The sequence below is a fragment of the Lithobates pipiens genome, unplaced genomic scaffold (genome assembly GCF_037356315.1).
Source record: "Lithobates pipiens isolate NorthernLeopardFrog02 unplaced genomic scaffold, aLitPip1_a1.2 Scaffold_27, whole genome shotgun sequence".
Lineage (NCBI taxonomy): Eukaryota > Metazoa > Chordata > Amphibia > Anura > Ranidae > Lithobates > Lithobates pipiens.
The window spans coordinates 107,859,555-107,880,444 of NW_027507788.1; positions in this window are offsets into that span (position 1 = coordinate 107,859,555).

Below are 20,890 nucleotides of genomic sequence, written 5' to 3' on the forward strand. Positions count from 1 at the left end.
TAACTAAAGCAGCACCTGTGAATTGCGCTATCATTATTAGGTCCCAAAATATTGGCCCCAGTCTTAGGTTTCCACCAACATATCAAATGATCTTCACAGTTACCTACCAACCACAACGGTAATGTTTCATATGAAGGTATGTATACCACTCAAGGTAGATGTTTGATGTTTGACACAGGGCCCACTGCAAAATCTCCAGGTACTGGTCCAACTCTTTGCACTCTGAATCATTCAGGATTTAAATAGCAGAGGGGTCAACTTTGATTATGGTTCCCGATGAAATGTGATGTTCAATGAGATTTCAGAGGTTTCAGACATTTCAACAAGTCAGAGGTTACACTTGCTGCTGTTTAAATAAACAAAACTTGCTGTAGCCTGGAGTGTGGTGATTAATTTTCTTTTCTGATTGAATCAGGTGACAAAATAGCTTTGTAGTAGGGATCTATCTTGTCAGTGCTTTAGAAAATGCAACATGCATATTGAACTAGAAACTCTAATATGACTTATCCTTAAAACTATACTAAACCCACAACAGTAAAATAAGTCTGTATATGCAGCATAGCATGCTTGTTATACTCACTGTGGAACTTAAGGAGTTAATCCTCTGCATTGCGTAAAAAAGCTGTTTTATCCTTTAGGCACAGATATTCCCTTCCTGCACTGTCTATCTGGGGAAGGCCAGCTAACACAGACAGAGTAGCCGACTTGCACATGCTCAGGTTCTTTTATGCTGCAGAGCACATTTACTTGTTGATCAGAGCTAGCCAGGTCACATGATATTGACATCACATCAGTGGCGGAACTATTGGGGTCGCTGCAGTAGCACTGGCAACTGGGCCCTCTCGTTTTGCTGCTGTGGGGGGGGGGCTAAGACCCAGCATCTCCCCCTGCACCCCTGAATGTCCATTTAACATGCAGTGTGTGGAGGTGGGAGGCGGCGATCGGCAGCTCTATGGTGCCCGCGAGCCGAGGGATCTCCCTGGGGCTTGTAGTTCTCTCTCCGGATGTATACAGTGGAGAGGGAAGGGGCGTTTGACCCAGGCATGTATCAGCTTCACTCTTCAGTGAGTCACTCTGCTTCTACACTCTTGATGATACATGCCCGGGTCAGAGGCCCCTCCCCTCTCCAGTGGATATAGTCGGAGAGAGAACTACAAGCCCCAGGGAGATACCGTTGCCCGTGGACACCATAGAGCTGCCGATCGCTGACTCCCACCTCACACCTCCACCCAGCTGATACAGAGATGTGCTGGGGATCCAAGGTGCACAGCTAAGACAAACCAGGTACAGGGGAACCTCTGAAGGGGGGGTGACTGTCTGGGGACCCTGATGTAAGGGGGGCCTCTGGGGACCCTGAAGTAAGAGGGGGCCCTCTGGGGACTGTGATGTAAGGGGGGCTCTCTGGGGACCCTAATGTAAGGGGAGGCTCTCTGCAGAGCCTGATGTAAGGAAGGCTCTCTGGGGACCCTGATGTAAGGAGGGGCCCTCTGAGGACCCTGATGTAAGGGGAGGCTCTCTGGGGATCCTGATGTAAGGGGAGGCGCTCTGGGGACCCTGGCGTAAGGAGGGGCCCTCTGGGGACCCTGATGTACGGGGAGGCTCTCTGGGGACTCTGATGTAAGGAGGGGCCCTCTGGGGACCCTGATGTACGGGGAGGCTCTCTGGGGACTCTGATGTAAGGGGAGGCTCTCTGGGGACCCTGATGTAAGGAGGGGCCCTCTGGGGACCCTGATGTACGGGGAGGCTCTCTGGGGACTCTGATGTAAGGGGAGGCGCTCTGGGGACCCTGGTGTAAGGAAGGCTCTCTGGGGACCCTGATGTAAGGAGGGGCCCTCTGGGGACCTGGATGTAAGGGGAGGCTCTCTGGGAATCCTGATATAAGGGGAGGCTCTCTGTGGATCCTGATGTAAGGGGGGCTCTCTGGGGATGCTGATGTAAGGGGAGGCGCTCTGGGGACCCTGGTTTAAGGAAGGCTCTCTGGGAACCCTGATGTAAGGAGGGGCCCCATGTGAGCCCTGATGTAAGGGGGGCACTCTGATGACCCTGATGTAAGGGGGGCTCTCTGGGGACTCTGATGTAAGGAAGGGGCTCTCTGGGGACCCTGATGTAGGGAAGGGGTTCTCGGGGGACCCTGATGTAAGGAGGGGCTCTCGGGGAACCCTGATTTAAGGAAGGGGCTCTCTTGGGACCATGATGTAAGAGGGGGGCTCTCTGGGAACCCTGATGCAAAGGCAGGCTCTCTGGGGAACCTGATGTAAGGGGGAGCACTCTGGGAACCCTGATGCAAGGAGGAGCTTACTGAGGACCCTGATGTACTGGGGGGGGGGTCTCTGGGGACCCTGATGTAAGTAAGGAGGCTCTCTATGGATCCTGATGTTAGGAGAGATTCTCTGGGGACCCTGACGTAAGGAGGGGACTCTCTGGGGATCCTAATGTAAGTAGGGAGGGTCTCTGAGGATCCTGATGTAAGGTGGGATCCACACTATGTAACTATATATATATATATATATATATATATATATATATATATATATATATATATATATATATATATATATACATACATACCGTATACACACACACACATTTATATTATATACAGTGCCTTGCAAAAGTATTCACCCCCTTGGCTTTTTACCTATTTTTTTACATTACAGCCTTTAATTCAATGTTTTTTTAATCTGAATGATATGTGATGGATCAGAACACAATAGTCTAAGTTGGTGAAGTAAAATTAGAAAAATATATACATAAAACTATTTTTCAGAAATAAAATAACAGATAATTGGCATGTGTGTATGTATTCAACCCCTTTGTTATGAAGCCCATAAAAAACTGAAGAAGAAGGTGCTCTGGTCTAATGAGACTAAAATTTAACTTTTTGGCCATCAATGAAAATGCTGTCTGGCGCAAACCCAACACATCACATCACCCAAAGAACACCATCCCTTTAGTGAAACATGGTGGTGGCAGCATCATGCTGTGGGGATGTTTTTCAGCAGTCGAGACTGGGAAACTGGTCAGAGTTGAGGGATAGATGGATGGTGCTAAATAAATACAATATAACTTTATATACAGTAATAAATATACAGTATATAATGTAAATTCTTGCTTTTCATGTTACATCATGAATTTTAATCAGTTGATTGTAAGCTCCTGAAAATTAGTTTGAGCTTTGTATGGATCCTACAAAGTCTTTGCTCCTGCAAATGGACTTTAGAGAAGTGTGTCACAACATAAAAGAAAATTATAGCTATATTCTGGGATAGAGTGTGTTGATTTGCCAGCATCCAAATATATCATAAATACAACATAAAAGGAAAGAGATGGGATTTGAGAAATGTAATTCTTCTGGGTGTACGTAGGAATATGCAGTGGGTAGTGAATCATCTTGTAAATACTTAGCAAAATAGTTTAATACTCTTGCTCGAGAAAAAGAAAGTTCAAGAATGTTTGTATGCCCTTCAATAAATAAGGGTTGGGTCTCTGTTATGAGCAGTTGACTACTGCTATGATTCACCTTTCACCTTTGGCAGATATTGTGTCCCCACAAATTTAAATTGGTTCCAAAGCCTAAGCATTTTTTTGCTTAATGCATTAGGCTAAAAATTTTTTTACATAGAATATGCCCCCTCACTCTCTCCATATACTTGCCTGAGTCCTCACTCGATCCAGTGCTGTGCTCATCTGTAGTAGCTCTCTCCTCCCACTTCCTAGGCCCACAGGCTTTGCTAAGTGGGGGAGCCGCTGATTCTTACTGCTGTCAGTCAAATTCTGTGACGAGGGAGCCGGGGTTGGGGCCGAGCCACACTGTCTGTGGTTATGCACGCAGGCAACGCAGCTCAGGAAGCTGCTCAGGAGGCTGCTACGGAGGCAAACAGAGAAAAGGAGAAGCCAAGAGCACCTGAGGGGAAACAGAGAAGAGGAGGTTCAGAGTCGCTCTGTGCAATTCCATTGCACAGTGCTGGTAAGTATAAGCCTGTTTGTAAGTGCCAGATTATTTGAGTCTAATAAAGAATATGTTTCTCAGCAAAGGTGATATAGGGAATGGGGCATAGTGAATGTGAGTTGTGTGGAGTAGCAGCATAGTCAGGAACACAGTAAAGTTCCGAACAGGCAAAGTACTATCCAGGTCAACATAAGCATGTGGTTGAATCCAAGGAGTAAAAGGGGATTGTAAAGGCAGAAGATTTTTTTTAACTTAATGCATTCTATGCATTAAAATAAAAAAAACATTTTGTGTGCAGCATCCCCCCAATACTTATCTGAGCCTCATCTCTGTCCAATGATGTGCACAAGTGGCTCGCTTGTCCGAGACTCTCCCTCCTGATTGGCTGATACACAGCAGCAGTGCCATTGGCACTTGCTGCTGTCAATCAAAGTCAGCTAGCCAATCAGGAGAGAGAGGGGAGGGGTTGGGCCATGGTTCCGTCTCTGAATGGGCACAGGGAGCTGTAACTCGGCTTGGGTGCCCCCATAGCAAGCTGCTTGCTGTGGGCGCACTCGACAGGAGGGAGGGGCCAGGAGCGCAGAAGAGGGAAGCAACAAGAGGAGGATCTGGGCTTCTCTGTGCAAATCCACTGCACAGAGGAGGTAAGTATAACATGTTTGTTATTTTTATAGAAAAACAAAACAAAAAACAAGACTTTACAATCATTTTAACCTCTTCCTGCCCGCCATATAGCCGAATGACGGCTATAGAGCAGGCGCTTTCGTGCGGGAGGCCGTCCCTGGACATCCTGTTGTTTACTTCCGCAATGCGCGCCGCCGCGGGTGCGCGTCCTGGAAGTTCTGTGTTTGCCGTGTCCCCCGGAGACAGGCAAACACAGATCGCTGTAAAAGGCCAATCACAGCGGCCGTTTACAGAGCGATCGGCGTGTCCAATGTGAGATGATCTCATATGTAAACATATAAGATCATCTCTCAGCGCCGCTCTCCCTCCTCACACAGACAGCGTGTGAGAGGGGAGAGATGAATGGCTGCAGCGGCCCTAAGTGTAAAAAAAAAAGTTAAAAAAAGTGCCATCCGCCCCAGTGCCATCCTCCCCAAGTGCCATTCTGTCCCAGTGCCATCCGCCCCAGTGCCATCCACCCCAGTGCTACCTGCCCCCAGTGCCACCTGTTAGTGCTATCTGTCCCCAGTGCCACCTGTTAGTGCTATCTGTCCCCAGTGCCACCTGTTGTCAGTGCCATTTGTCCCCAGTGCCATCTGTCATCAGTGCCACGTATAAGTGCCATCTGTCATCAGTGCCACGTGTCATCAGTGCCACATAGTGCCATCTGTCATCAGTGCCACATATTAGTGCCATCTGTCATCAGTGCCATGTATCAGTGCCATTTGTCATCAGTGCCACCTGTCAGTGTCACGTGCCATCTGTTGTCAGTGTCACGTGTCATCAATGCCACTTATCAGTGCCATCTGTCATCAGTGTCACGCGTCATCGGTGCCACGTATTAGTGCCATCTGTCATCGGTGGCACGTATTAGTGCCACGTATTAGTGCCATCTGTCATCAGTGCCACGTATTAGTGCCATCTGTCATCAGTGCCACGTATTAGTGCCACGTGTCATCAGTGCCACGTATAAGTGCCATGTGTCATCAGTGCCACGTATAAGTGCCATCTGTCATCAGTGCCACATATTAGTGCCATCTGTCATCAGTGCCACGTGTCATCAGTGCCACGTATAAGTGTCATCATTGCCACGTATCAGTGCCATCTGTCATCAGTGCCACATGTCATTGTCCTGGTGCTCCAGGGCCTTCAAAAGTGTAATAGGTAGTCAACAAGTTAGATGTGTAATTTATGCTCCTAGAACACATGATGGCGCTCCCTGCATGTTGGGCCTCTCTATGTGGCCAGGCTGTGAAAAAGTCCCACACATGTGGTATTGTAATACTCAGGAGGAGGAGCAGAATTATTTTGGGGGTGTCATTTGTGGTATACACATGCCATGTGAGAGAAATAACCTATTACAATGACAATTTTGTGAAAAAAAAAATGAAAAATCTTAATTTTGCAAAGAATTGTGGGAAAAAAATGACAACATCAAAAAGCTCACTATGCCTCTTACTAAATACCTTGGAATGTCTATTTTCCAAAAAGGGGTAATTTGGGGGGTATTTGTACTTTCCTGACTTGTTCGGGTCACAAGAAGCGAGATAGGCCACCAGTACATCAGATGTGATCAATTTTGTGCGATTCGCACCACAGCTTGTAGACTTTCTAACTTTCACAAAGACCAAATAATATCCACTAATTTGGGTTATTTTTACCAAAGATATGTAGCAGTATAAATTGTGGCCAAAATGTATGAAGAAAAATTAATAATTTGCATAATTCTGTCACAGAAACAAAGAAATATGCGTTTTTTTAAAAAAAAATTCGGTCTTTTTTCATTTATAGCGCAAAAAATAAAAACCTCCAGAGGTGATCAAATACCACCAAAAGAAAGCTCTATTTGTGGGAAAAAAAGGACAAAAAAATAATTTGGGTACAGTGTTGCATGACTGAGTAATTGTCATTCAAAGTGTGAGAGCACCGAAAGCTGAAAATTGGTCTGGGCAGGAAGGGTGTTTAAATGCCCAGTAAGCAAGTGGTTAACACTAAATAGGTTCTGGGAGATCAGGCAAAGGAAGGTAGAAAGGCCTAGTCTTAAACTGAGAGCAAGAGGAACTAGGAGATCAAACCAGGAATACGGTATCAGGAGCTAGGCAATGAATTTACCAGGAAGGCTTTAAGGACTAGACTGATGAGAACAGCAATATGAAACTATAACAGGATAATAAAATCACCTGTAAGACCACCTGTAGGGGTCTGGTATAGATATTAATGGGGGACCTCACGCAAAACAAAAAAAGAATAAAAAATGTTATGGGGTTCCCCCCAAAATACAAACCAGACGCTAATCCTTAATCAGGGTCTGGTATACAGGATCGCAATGAATAAAGACTCTCTAACCAGACCCTTTGAATGGCAGGCCCCCCTCCTGAAAAATACCAGGCCATATACCCTCAACATGGTAGGAATAACTTGCCAGGGGGCACCCCCCCTTACCAAAACACCTTGTCCTCATGTTATGGTTGCAGAGGGCTGTGAGCAGGGGGTTTATCATAATCTGGAAGCCCCATTTAACAATAAGGGGGCACTCTGATACTGATTCCCCTCCTATGTGAATAAGTAAAGGGCACATACTACCCTTACTAATTCACAAAAAAATGTAACAGTAAATAAAAATCTTACACGGTTTTTGACAAGTTGCTTATTAAAAGAAAAAAAAAAAGTTAATCGATGTACATCCATTGTCAATTACATCATCAAGCAATGCAGATCCACATCAATAACAATAAAAGGCATCTGCCGTCCTGCTGAAAGAAAAAAACAGATTGGATTCCAATTTCCAACGACTGCTTCCACACGAATGACAGTTCTGGTGGATGACGTATGATATAAATATGATCTAAAGAAACATTTCATGTGCTACCATCCAGAATCAACGTTTCTTCTTCTTTTTCCTGGCACAATGATGGAAGTAATTAAAGTGGTTGTAAAGGCAGACATTTTTCCCGGGACTCCCCTCCTCATTAGTTGAGATAGGATATATATATATATATATATATATATATATATATATATATATATATTGAGAAGAGCTAGAGCTGGTTGAAAAAAGGGGGCTGGAGACTCACTGCTAAATCCCAAATAGAGAGAGAAGAAAACGGAAGGGTTCCTTTGAAAGCAGTGGTCAAACCAGACAAGAGAGTAGAAAAGTATAATAAAAGTACAAAAAGTTTTATTGTAATATATAAAATGATAGTATAAACATCACAAAAACAGCATTTAAATCAAAATTAGTAGCCATTAGGTTTTTTAACGAATTTCGACAAATTTTCTCAATCAGAAATATCCGAATTAACAAAAACCCGTTTAATTAATTTTTTAGAATATTCATAAATTTGAACATTTGAAAATTCGTAAATTTTGAAAATTCGTAAATTTTGAAAATTCGTAAATTCGAAAAGCCCGAAAATGAGAAAATCTGAAATAGTAACTAACTAACAATACCTTAAGTATTACTAACTATTAAATTATAGGTATTGGAATTTCCTTTCAAATTCGTTTGTTAGTGAATGTAACAAATATGACTTTATCCAAAGTTACGAATTATCCATATTATTATTCATTATTAATTTGTTCCGTTCCATTTGTTTAGATATGGCATTCGTTATTTTGGATAATTCGTAACTTCGGATGAATTTGCATGCATTGCATTCACTACCAGCCAAATTTGAAAGGAAATTCCAATACCTATAATTTAATAGTTGGTTATTATTAGGTAGTTCGTTTTTCTTTTGAATTTTCAGATTTTTTTTGTTTTTTTCGGATTTTGGAATTTTCTTTAACAAATGACCCAAAAAAATAAAAAAAACAAACAAAAATGAATGAAATTAATCAAATTTTTCAGCAGTGCACATTTCTATACAGAACTGGTGTTTTATAGCCACGGTTGGTCTTGTGGTAGAAGTATGCCCCCTTAGACAAACCTAGACAATTACATGTTTCAGAATACAATAAATTCCTTCTTTAGGGGATGATCAAAGCAGACTGTATTTTCTAAGGGTATAATAGTAACATATCACTGTACATTAACATGAACAATATATAATATACAGAGTAACATCAACAATGGGTGATAGGTGCAGCATGGCATGATGTACTTAAAAGGCAAGGTTAGACATACTCACAGAGTGTGGCTACAGTTTAATTTATATACACCGCATGGTCTTTTAGTTCTTCTTCCACAGTGCCTCATCACATTCCCTGTACCCCAAAAGATGTTACATCGAAGTGGGAGACAGAATAGTGTCTCTGGCTCAAGAAAAATTGTACGTAGGATGAGAGAAAGAGGAGTAGTGACACTGCAAAAAGGCACTCACAAGGATTGCAAATGCAGGGATGGCCGTAAAACAAATAGTGTATAATCTGTGTTATGTGTCCCCATAATATGGACAAACATAGTGGCTGCAGGATTTTCAGAAGTTTGAGAAGTAGAGCTGATTACATAGGAGAAGAGACCATAAGTATAAAGAGCACTCAAACATTAATAAAGAGAGAGGTCTCTCTGAAAAGTAATATATACAGTGCCTTGTAAAAGTATTCGCCCCCCTTGAACTTTTCAACCTTTTGCCACATTTCAGGCTTCAAACATAAAGATATAAAATTTGAATTTTTTGTGAAGAATCACCAACAAGTGGAATACAATTGTGAAGTGCAACGTAATCTATTGGATATTTTAAACTTTTTTAGCAAATAAAAAACTGAAAAGTAGTGCATGCAAAATTATTTGGCCCCTTTACTTTCAGTGCAGCAAACTCACTCCAGAAGTTCAGCGAGGATCTCTGAATGATCCAATGTTGTCCTAAATGACTGATGGTGATAAATAGAATCCACCTGTGTGTAATCAAGTCTCTGTATAAATGCACCTGCTCTGTGATAATCTCAGGGTTCTGTTGAAAGCGCAGAGAGCATCATGAAGACCAAGGAACACACCAGGCAGGTCCGTAATACTGTTGTGGAGAAGTTTAAAGCCGGATTTGGATACAAAAAGATTTCCCAAGCTTTAAACATCCCAAGGAGCACTGTGCAAGCGATCATTTTGAAATGGAAGGAGTATCAGACCACTGCAAATCTACCAAGACCTGGCCGTCCCTCTAAACTTTCAGCTCAGACAAGGAGAAGACTGATCAGAGATGCAGCCAAGAGGCCCATGATCACTCTGGATGAACTGCAGAGAACTACAGCTGAAGTGGGAGAGTCTGTCCATAGGACAACAATCAGTCGTACACTGCACAAATCTGGCCTTTATGGAAGAGTGGCAAGAAGAAAGCCATTTCTCAAAGATATCCATAAAAAGTCTCGTCTAAAGTTTGCCACAAGCCACCTGGGAGACACACCAAACATGTGGAAGAAGGTGCTCTGGTCAGATGAAACCAAAATCGAACTTTTTGCCCACAATGCAAAACGATATGTTTGGCGTAAAAGCAACACAGCTCATCACCCTCAACACACCATCCCCATTGTCAAACATGGTGGTGGCAGCATCATGGTTTGGGCCTGCTTTTCTTCAGCAGGGACAGGCAAGATGGTTAAAATTGAGGGGATTTAGGGAAGATGGATGCAGCCAAATACAGGACCATTCTGGATGAAAACCTGTTGGAGTCTGCAAAAGACCTGAAACTGGGACGGAGATTTATCTTCCAACAAGACAATGATCCCAAACATACAGCAAAATCTACAAAGGAATGGTTCACAAATAAACGTATCCAGGTGTTAGAATGGCCAAGTCAAAGTCCAGACCTGAATCCAATCGAGAATCTGTGGAAAGATCTGAAAACTGCTGTTCACAAACGCTCTCCTTCCAACCTCACTGAGCTCGAGCTGTTTTGCAAGGAAGAATGGGCAAGAATTTCAGTCTCTTGATGTGCAAAACTGATAGAGACATACCCCAAGTGACTTGCAGCTGTAATCGCAGCAAAAGATGGCTCTACAAAGTATTAACGCAAGAAGCTAGCCATGTGTGCAGATAATTTATTTTTTTCTGAACGATACAGGATCTTCGCTTAAGGAGGCCCTCCTAATTCTTTGAAAGTAAACTGGAAAAAAATCTAAAATATTGCCCATTGGCATAGAGGCTAGGCGCTTGGCTGACCCGGATCTCCCATTGGTATGGACGACTAAGATTAAATATCTTGGCATTGTGATCACTACTTCAACTTCTGATTATTGCAGTTGAAAGATATCCCCATTATCCACTTCAGCTCCGGACCAATAAACACCTTAAGGACCAGAGGTCTTTTTCCAATTTCGCACTGTGCTGCTTTAACTGGTAATTGCGTGGTCATGCAATATTGCACCCAAACGAAATTTGCGTCCTTTTCTTCCCACAAATAGAGCTTTCTTTTGATGGTATTTGATTGCCTCTGCGATTTTTTTTTTTTGCGATATAAATGGAAAAAGAGCAAAAATTTTGAAAAAAAAAGATATTTTCTTCTTTTTGTTATAAGAAAAATCGAATAAACTAAATTTTAGTCATACATTGAGGGCAAAATTTATTCAGCCACATGTCTTTAGTAAAAAAAATGTCAATAAGCGTATATTTTTTGGTTTGCGCAAAAGTTATAGCGTCTACAAACTAGAGTACATTTTCTGGAATTTACACAGCTTTTAATTTATGACTGCCTATCTCATTTCTTGAGGTGCTAAAATGGCAGGGCAGTACAAACCCCCCCCAAATGACCCCATTTTGGAAAGTAGACACCCCAAGGAAATTGCTGATGGGTATGTTGAGCCCATTGAATATTTATTTTTTTTGTCCTAAGGGATTGAATAATGACAAAAAAAATTTTTTTTTACAAAAAGTTGTCACTAAATGATATATTGCTCACACATGCAATGGTTATATGTGGAATTGCACCCCAAAATATATTCCGCTACTTCTCCCGAGTATGGGGATACCACATGTGTGGGAGTTTTTGGGAGTCTAGTCGCGCACGGCACCCCGAAAACCAATCACCACCTTCAGGATTTCTAAGGGTGCAAATTTTTGATTTAACTCCTCACTACCTATCACAGTTTCGAAGGCCATAAAATGCCAAAATAGCACAAAACCCCCCAAAATGACCCCATTTTGGAAAGAAGACACCCCAAGCTATTTACTGAGAGGCATGTTGAGTCCATGGAATATTTTATATTTTGCCACACGTTGCGGGAATATTACAAACTTTTTTTTTTTTGCACAAAGTTGTCACTAAATGATATATTGCTCACACATGCTATGGGCATATGTGAAATGACACCCCAAAATACATTCTGCTGCTTCTCCTGAGTACGGGGATACCACATGTGTGGGACTTTTTGGGAGCCTAGCCGCGTACGGGACCCCGAAATCCAAGCACCGCCTTCAGGATTTCTAAGGGCATACATTTTTTATTTTACTCCTCACTACCTATCACTACCTATCACAGTTTTGAAGGCCATAAAATGCCAAGATGGCACAAACCCCCCCAAATGACCCCATTTTGGAAAGTAGACACCCCAAGCTATTTGCTGAGGGCCATGTTGAGACCATTGAATATTTTTTTTTTGTCCCAAGGGATTGAATAATGACAAAAAATAAAAAAATTTTTTTTTTTTTACAAAAAGTTGTCACTAAATGATATATTGCTCACACATGCCATGGTTATATGTGGAATTGCACCCCAAAATATATTCCGCTACTTCTCCCGAGTATGGGGATACCACATGTGTGGGACTTTTTGGGAGTCTAGTCGCGCACGGCACCCCGAAAACCAATCACCACCTTCAGGATTTCTAAGGGTGCAAATTTTTGATTTAACTCCTCACTACCTATCACAGTTTCGAAGGCCATAAAATGCCAAAATAGCACAAAACCCCCCAAAATGACCCCATTTTGGAAAATAGACACCCCAAGCTATTTGCTGAGAGGCATGTTGAGTCCATGGAATATTTTATATTTTGCCACAAGTTGCGGGAATATTACAAACTTTTTTTTTTTGCACAAAGTTGTCACTAAATGATATATTGCTCACACATGCTATGGGCAGAAGTCAAATTACACCCCAAAATAAATTCTGCTGCTTCTCCCGAGTACGAGGATACCACATGTGGGGGACTTTTTGGGAGCCTAGCCACGTACGGGACCCCGAAAACCCAGCACTGCCTTCCGGATTTAAATATAAAATGCTACCAAAAAAACTGTTAGCGATCGCAGGGATCAGGCCTGACTCTGCGATCGCTGCAGTTATGTGTTTAGTGTTTTGTAAGTGACAGTGATCGATCGATACTGCACTTGGGTGGGCTGGGCAGAGGGGCAAAACGCAGGTGCTAGCAGGTATCTGGGCTGATCCCGCTAACAATGCATTTTTTTGGAATCCTAAACTGCTGGGGATGCTAGTATAGATCTGATCAGATCAGATATTGATCTGTTCAGATTCTATACCACTACGGGAGGTGTATGCTTTGCGCGTGGGTGTTAGCGGTACTGGCACTAACCTAGCGCTGCCTGGGGCGACGCAGACCCTGACCCTAAAACCTAATTGATATCACCCGCCGGGTGATTAGGGGGTTAAACCTTTATTGGGTAATAAATGGTGGGTGCCCTGATGCTATAAAAAGCAAACTAACCAGAGTCACCCGTAACACTTATACGGTGATCAGTGGTGAAAGGGTTAACTAGGGGCAATCAGGGGGTTCAAATTTTTATTAGGTAGTATATGGGGGTCCCTGGCGCTATATAAAAACCTGACGGGGAACCTAAATAACTAACTGGCTAACCAACGTCACCAGTGACACTTATACTGTGATCGCTGGTGAAAGGGTTAACTAGGGGCAATCAGGATGTTAAAACCATTATTGGGTAGTATATCGGGGTACCTAGCGCTATAAAAACCTGGCGGTGAACCTAAAAAAATAACTAGCTACCTAGCGACAGTAGCGACACTGATGCAGCGATCAGAAAAATGATCGCTTAGTGACACTGGCAAAAGGGGGTGAAAGGGTTAACTAGGGGCAATCAGGATGTTAAAACCATTATTGGGTAGTATATTGGGGTACCTAGCGCTATAAAAACCTGGCGGTGAACCTAAAAAAATAACTAGCTACCTAGCGACAGTAGCGACACTGATGCAGCGATCAGAAAAATGATCGCTTAGTGACACTGGCAAAAGGGGGTGAAAGGGTTAACTAGGGGCAATCAGGATGTTAAAACCATTATTGGGTAGTATATCGGGGTACCTAGCGCTATAAAAACCTGGCGGTGAACCTAAAAAAATAACTAGCTACCTAGCGACACTAGCGACACTGATGCAGCGATCAGAAAAATTATCGCTTAGTGACACTGGCAAAAGGGGGTGAAAGGGTTAACTCTAGGGGCAATCAGGGGGTTAAATCTTTATTGGGGGGTGATAGGGGGCTACCCTGGACCTAACACTAACTGCCCTGACAGTTTTTACTTTTACAACTGACACTGAATGCATTGATCAGTAAAGAAATGATCAATGCAATCAGTGACACTGTGACTGGGGGGGGAGGGGGGGCGGGGGGGCGATCGGGGGGGGATCGGGGGGGGGGGTTTGTGTACCTACGTGTACCTATGTGTCAGTGTAGTGTTTTGGTGCACTTACTTTGTGTCTTCTCCTCGTAGTCCGGTCAAAAAGACCGCCCCGAGGAGAATGACATCACTTCCTCCTTCCTGTGTAAACAATACACAGTGGGAGGAAGTTCGTCATTGGCCAGGAGCGATCGAGAGGGGGTGGCCAGAAACCAACGGCCATCCCGTCATCACGGATCGCTCCCGGAGGGAAACGGACCGCCGTAGCCAGCGGGAGGGGGTCCGATCGGACCCCCCACCCGCTGGAAGGCAGGCGCGTACATCTACGTGCTTGTGCCTGCCTGTGCCATTCTGATGACGTAGAATGGCAATACGGCGGTCCTTAAGTGGTTATACAACACATGGAAGCTAAATTGAAGGCCTGGTCTCATCTTCCTCTTTCTCTGATTGGACGCATACATTTATTTAAAATTAAACTGTTACCTGCATTTTTATAGGCCTTCAGGCATTCACCTGAATGGATATCTCAAAAATTATTTTCAATCATTACTTTTTGCCTGGTCTCTTTCCTTTGGGGCACGAGTCAGCCAAGGTTCAAATTGTCAGTCCTCCAAAGACTCTGGCATTGGGGGGGTTTAGCTTGCCCTGATCTCCATAAATATTATCTGGCCTCCCTATTACCCAATGCCCATGACTGGCTACTCGCAGACGATTCTATTGCTGGAGTGGTGCTAGATGCTTCCAGTTTAGGCTGCTACAAAACCTTACAAAATCTATTGTATCAAGGTCCCATTTCTTTTCTTCCACTGACTAATTTATGAAAACTGTGTTAAAAGCTTGGTCAGTGGTCTAGGCTGCCCATCCTAACCCCCCTGGGCATGTGTCCTCACAAACTCCCCTGTGGTTTAATCCTACGTTGTCAGAGTTCTGGTCCATTCCTGATCCACACATATGGGCACTGAAGGGCATAAAATACCTAAACTAGATTTGTTTGGCGAGGCAGCTCCGGACCTTCGATAACTTAAAGCAAGTCTATGAGCTACCTAACTCATATTTATTTAGGCATTTCCATCTCAGAGAAGCCTTCTAAATAAAATTTGATCAACAGTCGTGCAAGAACTATTTTTTTTGTTGTTGCAGCAACTCAAGTCGCTACAGTTAAGATGGTGCTTAATAAAATCAATGTGCTTTCACTTGTGACTAGGAATGAGCTCGGTGTTCGAGTCGAACGCATGTTCGACTTGAACAGCAGCTGTTCGCCCGTTCGGCGAATCCAGAACTTGGGCCATTCGAGCCATGTTCGTGTGGCGATCACGGCCCACAATGCACTGCTTCATCGCAGTGAATTGCTGGCTGATGATTGGCCAAGCATGCACTGTGACCCCGCATGCTTGGGCAATCACAGCGCGGAGAGCCATAATATAGCTCAGGGGGTTTAGTACACGCCCCCCACCGTTCAGGGAGAGAGCAGGATAGGCATATTTTCTTGTGACTCTAGCGCAGTTACAGTGGGTGTATTGTGCCTCCTGCACAGTATACACCTGAAGCTACCCCTTATTGCTGGTGTTGTTCTATTTCTATAACACAGGCATCTGCAGCAGTTACAGTGGGTGTATTGTGCCTCCTGCACAGTATACACCTGAAGCTAGCCCTTATTTCTGGGGTTGTTCTATTTCTATAACACAGGCATCTGCAGCAGTTACAGTGGGTGTATTGTGCCTCCTGCACAGTATACACCTGAAGCTACCCCCAATTGCTGGTGTTGTTCTGTTTCTATACTACAGGCAGCTGCAGCAGTTAGAGTCAGTGTATTGTGCCACCGGCACCGTATACACCTGAAGCTACCCCCAATTGCTGGTGTTATTCTGTTCCTATACCACAGGCAGTTGCAGCAGTTACAGTGGGTGTATTGTGCCTCCTGCACCGTATATACCTGAAGCTACCCCAAATCCCCCAATTGCTGGTGTTGTTCTGTTTCCATACCACAGGCAGCTGCAGCAGTTAGAGTCTGTGTATTGTGCCACCTGCACAGTATACACCTGAAGCTACCCCCAATGGCTGGTGTTGTTCTGTTCCTATACCACAGGCATCTGCAGCAGTTACAGTGGGTGTATTGTGCCTCCTGCACAGTATAAACCTGAAGCTACCCCCAATTGCCGGTGTTGTTCTGTTTCTATACCCCAGGCAGCTGCAGCAGTAAGAGTCGGTGTAGTGTGCCATCTGCACAGTATACACTTGAAGCTACCCCTAATTGCTGGTGTTGTTCTGTTCCTATACCACAGGCATCTGCAGCAGTTACAGTGGGTATATTGTGCCTCCTGCACAGTATACACCTGAAGCTACCCCCAATGGCTGGTGTTGTTCTGTCTCTATACCACAGGCAGCTGCAGCAGTTACAGTGGGTGTATTGTGTCTCCTGCACAGTATACACCTGAAGCTACCCCCAATCCCCCAATTGCTGGTGTTGTTCTGTTTCTATACCACAGGCAGCTGCAGCAGTTAGAGTCAATGTATTTTGCCACCTGCACAGTATACACCGGAAGCTATCCCCAATTGCTAGTGTTGTTCTGTTTCTATACTACAGGCAGCTGCAGCAGTTACAGTTGGTGTATTGTGCCACCTGCACAGTATACACCTGAAGCTACCCCAATTGCTGGTGTTCTTCAGGTCCTATACCACAGGACGAAGACTTGGTAGAGTGGATGACCAAGCCCTCTCATCCTCCTTATCCTCTCTCACCCAGGCTCAGGGTACTGGCAAAGCAGCTGCCAACACGTCCTCTTCCCTTGTCTCAATGTCATCAGGCACTCCTTCGCTAGACCCAGCATGTCCTCCTGAGGCGTCCCCCAAACTGTTTGAGCACAGTGTTGGGTACATGCTTCAGGAGGATGCCCAGCGTTTTGAAGGCTCTAATGATGATACCCAACTAGAGGGTAGCGTGAGCCCAGAGAGAGGGGATTCTCAAGAAGGACAGCAATCTGGCAGTCATGTTCCACCAGCTGCAGCATACTGCCAGGTTTGCTCCAGTGATAAAGAGGGAGGGGATGATGAGGAGGAGGTTGACCTGCCATGCAGCTCATTGGCAAGCGTACCTTAAAGACCCACAACAAAGAACAAAGTGGACCTCTCCTTGCTCCTAGTTTCAGCAATTCACGGTCCATTGGATAGAATGGGGAGTTATTTAGACTCCCTTCTCAAAGAGATGGTAGGTGGTTTGAGATCGTATGTACAGGATACTCGACATGTACTGGCTAAGATTGCAGCGCTAAATATAGGGAGTGAAGTCTGTCTCCTAAGCATAGATGTGGAATCCCTATACACCTCAATACCACATGAAGTTGGGATCCTAGCAGTGAAAAGCTTCCTGGAAAAATCTTATCCCACACTTGGGGCCCAGAATGAGTTCTTGATTGATCTGCTGCAGTTTTCCTTGAAAAATAATTACTTTCAATTTTCGTCTGTTTTCTATCAACAAGTCAGGGGCCCTTCCATGGGAGCAGCATGGGCCCCAGCATATGCATGCCTACATTTGGGCAATTGGGAGGAAAATTAAGTGTATAAACATTCACACGTGGTTGAAGTACATAGATGACGTGCTGATCGTTTGGAAGGGTGACCCCAATCTTATCTCTGAGTACATTGCACAGTTGAATGTAAATAATTTAATATACATTTAATATATGCCTATGATAAAAATTAATTGCCTTTTTTGGACTTAAAAATTAGATTGGAGAGTGGTAAAATTAAGACATGCACATATCGGAAGGAAACTGCTGCGAACACGTTATTACAGGCAGGGAGTCATCATCCCTTATGGCAGAAAAATGGGATTCCAATTGGGGAATTCATACGCATCAGATGAAATTGTTCTGATGCTGTGGATCTAAAAAGGGAATCCAGGGAACTTTATGTAAGATTTCGTAAGCGGGGATATTCCCATAAGCAGATACGCAGTGCTAAACATAAAGCTGCAATTCGCAGTAGAGAAAGTTTATTGTGTAGGGATGGAAATCCTAATTTCAAAAAACAGGAAGAATCTAATTCAATTAGACTAATTATGACATATGGGACCCAATGGGACTCTGTACGAAGAACCCTAGAGAAACATTGGGGTATTTTAAGAAATAACAAAGAGCTGGTAAAAATTGTGGGGGAAAGACCTACGATGGTAGCACGAAGACCCAAAAATTTGGGAGATATTCTCATACATTCAGAATATATTAGGCGACAGAACTCTACATGGTTATCAGAGTACCCACATTGTAGGGGGATGAAACCATGTACAAAATGCCAAATATGTGCATATGTAGAAAGAGCTACAACTTTTCAGGATGCAGAAGGTAATCATGAGTTTGAAATAAAGGATCTAATAAATTGTTCAACTACAAAAGTAATCTATATGATAACGTGTCCCTGTCCCAAAATGTATATAGGGAATACAAAGAGGGCTTTAAAAGTGCGTATAGGGGAACACTTGAGGGATATTAAAAAGGAAAAGGAGAGACAGAGAGACAATAAGGAACAAAAGGAGGAGAGACCGTTTGCTAAACATTTTGCACAATGTCATGAGGGAAAGCCAGAAGGCCTTAAAGTTAAAGGAATTTATGCCCTCAAATTATCAGCAAGAAGAGGTGATTTTGACCACATTCTCCTACAAAAGCAAAAATGGTAGATTTTTACTTTGAAAAGTCTTACACCATTAGGCTTTTGTCCCGCCATGTTTGGTTTTTCTAAGCCTCCATGGGAAAGGGGATCTTCTAACAGGGGAATGTATAGATAGGATAACGATTAGGACCAAAGGGAGAGATATTTATGTTCCCCGGTTTCCGACGGTCCTTCCCCTTCTTCCCCTCCCCCTCCCCCCCGTTTCCCTCCCTTTCCTTTTCCCCTCCCCCTTCTTTCCCTTTCCTTTACACCTCCCTCCCCTCATTCCCCTTTTCTTTTCCCTCCCCTTTCCATTCCCCTTCCCAATTTCCCCTTCCCCCCCAAAAAATCCCCCCCCCTCTTTAATCATGTCTTATGTATTACACATAATTAGTTAGATCTCAAGGTATTCCCCTATTTTTGGGGTACAACAATGGTTAGACATAGATTTTTTTTAGAGGAAAAATGGGAGTGGATGTATTTGTCTGATTGTCCTGTCTGTATTTGTCTTTGTAAAATTAAAGTAGCAGTTTAAATATCTCTTCCCTTCTCACAATGGCCTATATGATATGTATATAGAATGCCCCCTGTCTCACCTAACATGAAGAAAGGGTTAACCTAAGTGAATATATTGCTTGCCCAGTTTTAAATACATGCTAATTTAACACACTATGGGAGGAACAATGACGCCCAATGATACTATAAAGAGGAAACATCATTTGAGTTCCCACACGTCCAGTTGAAGCTATGTGATGCCACGTTGCGAAACGCGTTGACGTCTATGAGGATAGCAGGCCCTCTTTGGGCACTAATCAAAGTGCTGGCAGTTCTGGTATGGAATACGGAGTGTCCGAATTAATATCCGCTTAATGGGCATTGGTACAGCGAAAGGGAAAAGACCCCTGAGTGAATCTAACACGACAGGAATGGTATGGCTCGGAGCGGTGAAGGATTGTGTGTATATATCCAGTCCGCCTGTTGGACCAGCGGCCGCCTGGGACCTTTACACACACACATACACAAAAAAAAAAAAACCCGCTTGAAAATCCTATTTTGCTGCAAAATATTTGCTGAGTTTGTGAACATATGGGATCTCTGGCAACTGTTGTGCTGAGGAAATCAGCTTGGACTGCTGTAGCGTATTCTAAAGGAATAAATGACTGAGGTCGGATTTAATCAATTATTCGCTACCAATTGGTGTATTACCAGCATTGATTGCCAGATGGGTCTCCTTGTGTAAAAGATCAAAGAAGGAAGTAATGACTCTGTATGACTAAATACTTTGCTGAGGTTTCCTACATCGTATTTAAAGTGATCAAGTGGAATGGGATCCAGAATTAAAAATAACTAATTGAATTCACCAGATAGACTTCCATGGAGCATGATCTGTTGTAAACCCGCGGTATCTTCACGATCTCCATTTTATCCATAGAGGCCAGCTATGTATATCATATAGGGGAGTAAACGAGTAGTAAAGATTGTACATCTTAAAATAACTACACCCATCGCTGATTACTGCTACATAGGGGACCATACACGTGCCGATTTTTCAGTTTTTTTATTTGGAAGTATTATTTGTTACAATTAGATTTAATTCGGTACATCGTCACTTGTATGGCCACAGAGGCGCCTCATCCGTTTATTGTTGCATGTATGTATGTGTTTTTAAGTTTGTTGTTGTCAGGGTGTATTAATTGTGTAAATAGGGATGATCTTTTGTTATATTGGATCTTTTTGTGGAAGCACCTAGGATCGATTTTTGTAACATAATTGAAATTGGGGTCAACTATTTTATGTATTTTTTGAGAGAAATAAATATTTTTGATATAAGTTACATGTCTTATGTGTCCACCAATGCCATAGGTAGCTACTATCTCTTTTCCCTGGTGTTGGTGTGCTATTTTCATTAGCGGGGTACAACAGTAGGAGAAAGGATCTTTTCTTGTCTATATGTTATTTGGGATACGGCTTCGGCCTCTTATGAACTGAGGAGTGACATAAGGATATATTTCTTTCAGAAGGGCCCTCTGTCATTATTGAACTTAGGTAGCAGTGAGAGAGGACGTGGTCAAATAATGTTTTTGTGAGTGATCTCCAATCCCACTATACCTTTAGTGCTC